The sequence below is a fragment of the Thunnus albacares genome, chromosome 17 (genome assembly GCF_914725855.1).
Source record: "Thunnus albacares chromosome 17, fThuAlb1.1, whole genome shotgun sequence".
Taxonomy (NCBI): Eukaryota; Metazoa; Chordata; class Actinopteri; order Scombriformes; family Scombridae; genus Thunnus; species Thunnus albacares.
This window is the reverse complement of record NC_058122.1, coordinates 23,543,063-23,551,889: the sequence shown is the minus strand read 5'-3', so window position 1 is coordinate 23,551,889 and position 8,827 is coordinate 23,543,063. Positions and strand designations below refer to the sequence as shown.

Below are 8,827 nucleotides of genomic sequence, written 5' to 3'. Positions count from 1 at the left end.
CAGTTATTATTGCGCAGGTTAAGACTTCCACTCTAAATTCGGTTGGTTGAGGTGGCCAATATGGACATTCACTCCAGTTAAAGGGCATATATTATGCTTTTTCTGATTTTCTGTTATTTATATACTGTTATGATGTTAAATAACTATGTTAAAACTTGAGGTTAACATATGTAGAAATGCTCCCTGCAAGTCAAAAGCCTGCTCTGGACGCTTTGTTCACCACATTTTTTTTCCTACCTTGGCGACCAGCTAACGTTGGCTCGTTGCACATCCCCAAAAGTGTCCGTCTGGTCTGTAGTCTTTGTTGCTAAGGTTTTTCCATGTGTTGTTTTCATTGTGCACTCATATTTCATATCAGATTCTGGCTAGAACATGTACAGATGTATTTGAGAAGGAAGCCTTAAAGAAACAGGAGATTAAATGGCCTTTTTCAGACAGAAGCTGAACCGAGGGGCTGTATAAAGGATCAGTATAAAGATAATAAGACGTTTTATTGTACTGTAAATCATGCAAAGATATCCCAGTAGAGCTCCAGATTAAAAATGTAGACCTGTCCCCTTTAAACAAAAAGCCTATTATAGCTAAAAAAAGAAAATCAGGCGCCATCTTTCAAATGGTTTATTTCAAATGATGCCCAGCTCAGTCTGTGTCCATATGTAAGCATTTGGGATGTATTTGTTGTAATTTGCGAGTATGTGTTTGTGTGTGTGGTCTGTGGTTAGAACATATATGGGGAAACATGAGCATTTCTATACAGAACATAAGAATAATTAAGAAGTTATAGTTTTACATGATGCATACTAGTAAATTGTAGCAATGGGTGGTGAAACACAGTGACCTTTATTCTTCATACCAAATGTATTCACTAAAACTACACCAATCTGACAGAGTTGAATAATGACAAAGGTAAAATATGCATATTAACAACATTTGAACTAAAAAAATGAAGAATCATGGCAGTGGGTCGACTAATAGCTAATACATCATACCAATTAACCCTCTAGAATGGGTAAAACTCGATAAAACCTTAAAATCTAATAGGAAATGTTCTTTGCGGGTAAATAATGGGTACTTACATTGTTTCATGAATGCACAACAACAAAACAGTCCACATGGGAAAAACAGTCCCTTTAATTGTCCACTTAATCAAACTGTTATAATATTAAACTGAGATTAATACTATTGTGTATTATTGGGAAATATCCTCTGTGCAGATTCACTAAGTTGGATGCAACATTTAGTTGTTGCCATAGCAGCACATTTTTTAATTTTATTTATTTCAAAATTTAACCTTGAGATCTCATTTTCCAGAGTCCTCAGGCACTAAAACACAAATTGTTAGTTTCAGCACCGCCAACATACGATGATGCAACATGTGAGACAACCTTCCTCCTCTTAATACACTTTTAGACACAACTTTTTTTTTTACAAACAAGTCAAATGTTTGTGGTCTGAAGCCAAATTTTGAACAAATTTCCATCAACAAAACTATTTGTTGGACTGATTGTGCTCAGCCTTCATCATACGTTTGGTATTTCCTTGTAAATGTCTTTTACAAAAAAACATTTTCTGCCTCATAAATTTTTAGAAATAATGTTTATGAAATGCTGTTTTGTAGTTTGAAGCTCTCATTCAGCTTGTTTAATCACTATAATTTGCATGAAAATACAGAGGTTGAAACCCCGGACTCTGAGACTCTCTCTCGTTATCTGTTGGTAGAGACTGACTCATGTTTGTGTGTGTTTGTCATGATCTCCATTCACAAGACACATACAGGGATGATTATAGTGGTGGATCAGGTATGATCATGTCTTTATATGCAGAATTCAATTTTTTTGAGTCCCGCCTGACAAAGATAGAAGATAGGATGTTTGTCTTGGGATAGAAGTGTCCCTGTTCTTGCTTTTCTCCTCCTTCTTCTTCCTCTTTCTCTCCCTGGTGGGCTGACAAATGTATCAATTTCACCTGGTTCCAGGCTGCATAATAGAAAGGTTTAGTCATTCTTAGTCAGATGAAACACAAAAATCTGTAATGATGATTACTGTAATTGCTGCTCAATTTGTCTGCCTCCACCTCCACCCTATCACCTCCGATGTCCCCTCCTCTCTCCCTTCTAAATAATCTGCCATCAGCAGAGTTTTCTCATGCAATTACACAGAGCGCTGTGTTATTGGTTTCCATGGTGAGTTTCCAAGATAAACATCAAAGTATGTGATAGGAGAGTGGCTTATTGATTTAAGAAATCTCCAGGTTGCTCTCATAATGTGTCCACATTTGACCCGTGACCCGTCTTTATGTTCTTTGACAACATAGCAGACTGTGGCTGTGACTGTGGTTGAACTGAGGAGACTGTCGGGCTTCTCCCCCCCCCCCCCCGTCACTTACAGATCATCCTGTCATCCGTCCACCCCCTCGCTTCTCCCACTACCTCAGACCTCACCGACCTGAAACATGAAGTTCACAGTCCCAGAGCGCATTGATGGTGATGACATAAGAGTTTTTCTGCACATGACAAGGAGATTGTGGCGAATGATGGAGAATTCACAGCTCAGGCCGGAGAGATTTATCGTTACATGTTTACAGTACAGCTCTTACTTTAATCGACTGATTCAGTGCTTGCGTAATGAAGTGCAGGCATGCCTCGTTAGAAATAGTTTAATCAAATTCTGTACACTGTAAGTAAGTACGGATTTATGTATATATCACTTTTCTAAACAAAAGTTACAAAGTGCTTTACAATTAAAACCTGTTAAATTACGACTTGGTTTTTATTTTCATAGTTCATTTATTTCCTTTATGATCATATTGTGATCACCAAAGTAATTTTACGATCTTTTAACACAGTGACATCGATACAACAGGGCAAAAAACACAAGAGGTCAACACAAGAGTGCACAAAACAGCAGATATAGAAGGTCAAAGTTGAACTAAAAAGGTTGAAGTAAACTGTGATGGACAGTTTAGGTCAAAATTCTACTATTTGCTTTTGTTTTCTCTTCAAATACATTTTGTTAAAATCTGTTTTAGTGATATTGCTGTTTTTCCCAGATATCAGCAATTGATAATGATAATCATTGAATACAATGCTATTATAACCAATAGGAATGATGAACGACCCAAGTTGCATGAAACTGGAATTTCCCTTTTACAAAGAATCAACAAGCGGGCTAAAAGCCTGACATATCAGTAGGAGTTTCAAAATTTATGGGGAACATCTCCCTTCATGTCATGCCAATTTATAAGATCATCTAGTAAACAATGTTTAGCACACCTCAGAGACCTCATAAGTCATTCCGGTTTATTTCAGTGATACAGCTGGGAGCTGGGATTACTCTGGGGACACTTGTAGATATTCTGGTATCAAGCTCTTCCTCTTCACTCGGCAAGAGATCACTGACCGCAGGAACACCAGTAGTTTCTCTCAAGTACTGTACATTGTCTTTCCTGACGGTCCTGCAGTGAGCCATAATGGCTGCTCCAGGTGGCTAGTTTCTGTGTTTACTTTCAGTCTGAGACAAATGTTTGAAATGATTCATTTAAAAATCAAGTTTATTTGAAAGGTGTTGGAGGATCGGACAGTTTTCCCTGATATACGTCGTTTTGTGCAAGTCCTCATTCGCTTGAATCTCTATAATGGGGCTGACCAGTGCAAAGTCAGCGTGAAACACATAGAGCCACAGTGGCCACATTTATGGGAAATACATCAGGTTGAAATAAACCAGCAAGCTGATATATGGACACAAGAATTGTGAAATGTGTCTGTCCAAATCACTGGTATGAAAATGTCTCCTGATGGCTTCCACAGTGAAAAAAAACAACAACAAAAAAACAGACTCTGACAAGTGCATGACCTCTGAATGTCTGTGTTTTCCTTACAATAATGCATGTCCAGTCCTATAATCTATAGAGTATAACCACAAGCCTCCCAGAGGCCTCTCTACACTTGTTTGTAACAGCAAAAATACCCGTCTGTTTGTTGCACACAGAGAAACCGCAGTCCAGATTTCTCGGACAAACCGGCCTCTTCATGCTGTATCTCTCTCTCACGCTGTCATTGCGCCTTTTCTTCACTTTGTGTTTGTGATCAGAGTGGTGCTCACCACCACTCTGTGGCGTGCTGATGTGGTTTCAGCCCCCAGACATCCTCTCAGGCAGTGAGGACCCTGTCTTGTCATGTGATTTCCAGGCCTGTCTAGAGGCGGCGTGGGCGTTGGCGGGGGGGAAAAGGAAGAAAAGGGTGCAACTGGGTTAACTCATGAAACCCGTGGGTCGGCTGTGGTTCTGCTTTGTGCAGAAAGGTCGTTAAATTGGCTGCTTCGACTGGCTTTTTTTTTTATCCTTGTCTGCCAAACACCACCAACTCATGCCTGACCTCCACTCCCACTGCTGCTCCTTCCCTCCATACCTTTTACTCTGATGATGGGGGAAACACGACCTTTAGTGTAATTACCCTGACTGCATCTCCCTCATTAAACTCCTGCGGTGGAGCCCATAAACAGCTGCAGTATGTAGCCCCCAGTGAGCCGCACAATATTCACCCAATGGACCTCACCCACGCATAACCTAAATACACATCACACAGCTATTAGCCGAACCTACTACCATCCAGTTATGAGCACAGGTTTGCAAAAAAAATACTTTAACATCAGATTGAGAGCGATGACAACGAGCCAAGATTTCATTATTACACCCAACAATCCTGGCAGTATGACAGTAAGCGATTTATTTCTCATGCATTCACTGCCAACATCACCAACTTCTGAGCTTCAAATCAGTGAAATCTACAGTACATTACACTAACACTGCGTCTGTGCATGTACGTCCCATTGTCTTCAAATACTAACTGCCAGAAGACAATGGAGATACACCACAAAACACTTTTATGTGTGTGTGTGTTCATGTGGTGACGTTGACGTATGGTTTGTTTACTTCAGATCCCAGAGCAGCTTGTACTGGGTCACCTGCAGGCTTAAGTCAGTGAGTCTTATTGAACTTCGGCTTTGTTCAAAGCCCCCTCAGGTTCACTCACATCCCTCATTTTCATAATCACTAGACGTTTTGATTGTGGAGAGTGTTGTTGACCAAAAGTGCAACAGACTGAATCCATTAATAAAAAGTCAATGAGCACGGTCAATAAGGCAATTTAGCCAAATACATGAATCAACAATAGCGTATTAAAGCTCTTGCCAGTAAGTAGGTCCAGGGGGATGGCGTTTTGCTGCACACTGTGAAAAATCTAACGCAATTATGATCAGAATAATGCCTGGTATTGATCAGTGTGAGAGGCCATGAGGTGCAGGGGTGGGGCTGCTCTGGGGATGACCCCTTCCCACTTCATGATTGATTGGGTGTGTCTGAGCAATTCCAGCCCAAATGACTCACGGCAGGCGTGTGTGTGTGTGTGTGTGTGTGTGTCTGGTGCTGCGTCCAGGCTGGGCTCACGTTATTAACTTACCCAGGAAGAGGGCACCGTAAATAGCCTGCTGTGGAGCCTCGCTGGGGGACACTGCAGAAATAAAGAGGGGAAGAGCAGCCCCGATAAACTCAATTTGTAATTTAATCCAGGGTGCTGCCATCGATCGAAATCTTCTCCTGCAATAGCAGCCGACCTGCAGCTGGGCAATGGATTAAGGCACGTACCAACTTATCATCCTCACTCCGCTGCTGCCCTCTGTTTCCCCAAATAGTCATGAATTTGTCTCAATGAGCTTACTGTAGAATATCTATTTCTTTCTCTCTGTTGTACAAACAATACCTGGTCCCAAACACACATATACACACACGTATCTTGCAGGTTTGAATGCCAGGCAACAAGTCCATAAGACTGGATAAAATACAGTAGACTTCCTTGATGTGAGACTGAGAGGCCAAGGCTAGAGCTCTCTTTGCAAACCTGCAGGTGGTGGTAGCCAAAGTTGATGTGAACCGAAACAAATACAAAGATTTCACAATATCATACACAAAGCATTTTTAAAAACGTTTTCACATGGGTATACAAAGATATTGAATGGATCAGTTAACCACATTACAAGAAAAAAACACAACACATTTTTCCACTTAGCCATAGTGGTATGCAGATAATTTTTGTTTTACTTCTCCAGTTTTTAAGATATTCATCTCAGAAATATCTGCCGCCACCCCCTTAAAGCGAATGTAATTTCATTTGTGGTGCTTTAAATGTTTACTTTAAATGTGTAAAACTCTACTGCTGTCGTGTTATCTTTAATGTTGGTGCAGGAATTCCTTACAGCACAAGTAAAATATATAAAAATGATGGCAGGGCTCTCTGTGACCCCAAGACCATTGTCTCTTTAAAGCCCTCAGGGCTAAGGTTAAGTGTGGTCCTTTTGTCAGCTGTATAATACCATGTCATGGCAGGGAGGCGCTCCCCATTCACCTCTGCTGTGTTTGATGTCTGAGAGACGATACCTGTGTTAACTACAAGCTGTCAGCCTGGACCAGTAGCTCCCTCCACACCGGGGAGCAGGTTTACATCAGTCACGGATAAAGTGCCGTAGCTCTCCTCTCATCCACACCTTCTTCTGCTGCTCCGTATAAGCCGAGTGCAACGTCGCAAATGAGCGTGGGAGGTGGATTTGATGGATGCCTTTCTCTTGTCAGACGGGTGGTACCGGCAACTCCCTGTAAAATAAACTTTATGTCTCTCTGTTCTTGCCCTGACAGCATTAGGACACCATTTGTGACAAAGGCAAGCTCCGTTTACGCAGGATAAGATAAACTATACATCAGCCTGATTAGACTCTGCAAAAACACTCTGGTTGAACTGTTTACCATATGGAGCAATGAAAAGCTTTATATTTATACGTTTTGGTAACTGTTGAAAGGCGGAAGGGAAAATGCACTGCAGCTTTTCTGTGAAGTAATGTACCGAATTCCCCTACAGAATTTTTATTAGTTGCATGTTTTGCTTGCAAAATCATATATAATGCTTGAAGTACATTGTGCTTTTAGTTTTATTACAGCACCCTTTAACCAGCTACTTAGAGAGCAGGATTACATTCTTCTTTTCATATAAAACCAACGTCCTTCTTTCCTTAAGGGTTAACATTTTATTGGCTGATTCTGTGTATAAGGTGATATATTATTGGCTCACCCATCTAATGGAAGCTGTCATGCTTTCACTGACCCCACACAAACCCCTTCATCTTATTTCCCTTGGTAGATAAGGAGAATAGACTCGATTGTTGCTGTGATATCTGTGAAAGACAATCCTACCGTTTTGAACGTAATAGACTTCTTTCCCTCCCCTGTGATCTCTCTTTTCTGTGCATCTCCCTGCATGGAGTCCGTGTATTTTGTTCAGCAATACCGTTTGACTCTCAGGTTTTTATTGTTTCCATGTGTTTTGTGCCCGGTCCGGGGACTAGGAGGGAATGAATTGATCCCTAAAGAAACAGCCTGCTTCAATTCTCTGCATCGGTTTAGCCAATCAGCACCCCTGCTGCTCCCACTCACTCTCATAATAGTCTCACTAGAGTTTCACTAATATCTCTAGGAATGCTTGCGAGCACACACACACACACACACACACACACAAACACTATCTATCCCTTCATCTCTCTGTCTCTCACATACAAACTTAAACTCAACCACCGAACTAACAGGAAACAGTCTCGGTGTGTGAGAGACTGCAGGGTCTCAATCACACTCTCGCAAAAGCAGGGTGATTTATTATAATTTTTTTCTTTTCAGTAACATTGCAACAATTCTCTTAAGTGTCAAATGAGGGGCTATGTTGACTTACAGTCCCCTAATCTCAACACTGCGGAGGATATGTCTCCCTATCTTTCACTGTGGTCCTGACAGAATTTATGGAAAAAGGCCAAACAGTCAAAGAATCCCTTTATGACTACGATGATGTAACGCTGACCTTTGCCCTGGATGTATATCTCATTTTTATGATTATTGGGAGCATCATGAATTAGCCAGCTAGATAAAGAAGTGTTGGGGGAGGTGGTCATTTTAAAGATTGGTTTGAGTTAATTTATCGTCTGTGATTTCTTTCTGAAATTGAAAAACGGGGTCATTTCATCAGGGGGTTTTCACTGCAGCCCTTGAGGCGCACACCCCCGTTCTCTACTACACATTTCCCCTGGGTCGCCCGTTTTATTCCCAGACAGCTTTCTTTCGTTTTTCATATGATTTATGCACTGGCTAATCCGTCACAATCACATGCTGGGAAAGAAGTTTTCAGCACCATCGCACGCCGTCAAGGGCAAGGGTTGTGATTTAGGGCATGGGGATGTGTTGCTGCTGTGAAGGGAGGAAGAGGTTTGACTCGAGCCCGGTCCGCTCCGACGTGGGTCAGTGGAAAATGTAAATGCCCCGGGAGGAAAGGGAAAGATTTTCTTATTTTTCAAGGTTTATTTTCCTATGTGTTGGGGAACGGATGGGTGCCGGTTTTACGGGTTTCAATTGAACATGATGGATCAAACATCCTGAAAAATAAACACACGCTCGCAGAGACGCACACTTTGTCATTCTCTTCATTGCACATAGAGTAATTCACTCCATCAGCCGTGCACATGTGCGCAAGAATACAGACACATGAACGCAGTCAATTACCACCACCGCTCACCATGCAGTAACACTCCAGCTCCCCTGACACTGACTATACTCTAAACAAGCAGCCAGATGAAAGCTGAGGTCTACATCAGAGTTAGTTCGACTCTAATGAGCTGACCAAAGGTAATGGATTGCTCATTACTGCATTACTGCAACTAGTGACTCTTGCCTGGATTCTTTTAAAGAGGAGAAAACTAACTTTATCCCCCGTCTGGCTGTCAACTTCACTGAGACTTTCCTC

The 8,827-nt window shown here is 41.5% G+C and overlaps 1 long non-coding RNA gene across 1 annotated transcript; it reads right to left on the bottom strand.

Moving 5' to 3' along the window:
- Positions 1 to 622: 622 nt before the first annotated feature.
- LOC122966173 lies at positions 623 to 8,406 on the bottom strand. The gene is made up of 3 exons (XR_006398338.1): positions 7,237 to 8,406; positions 5,456 to 6,642; positions 623 to 1,976 (listed from the first exon to the last, which is right to left on the bottom strand). It is a non-coding gene; the product is annotated as an uncharacterized LOC122966173 (long non-coding RNA).
- Between the last annotated feature and the right edge of the window lie 421 nt (positions 8,407 to 8,827).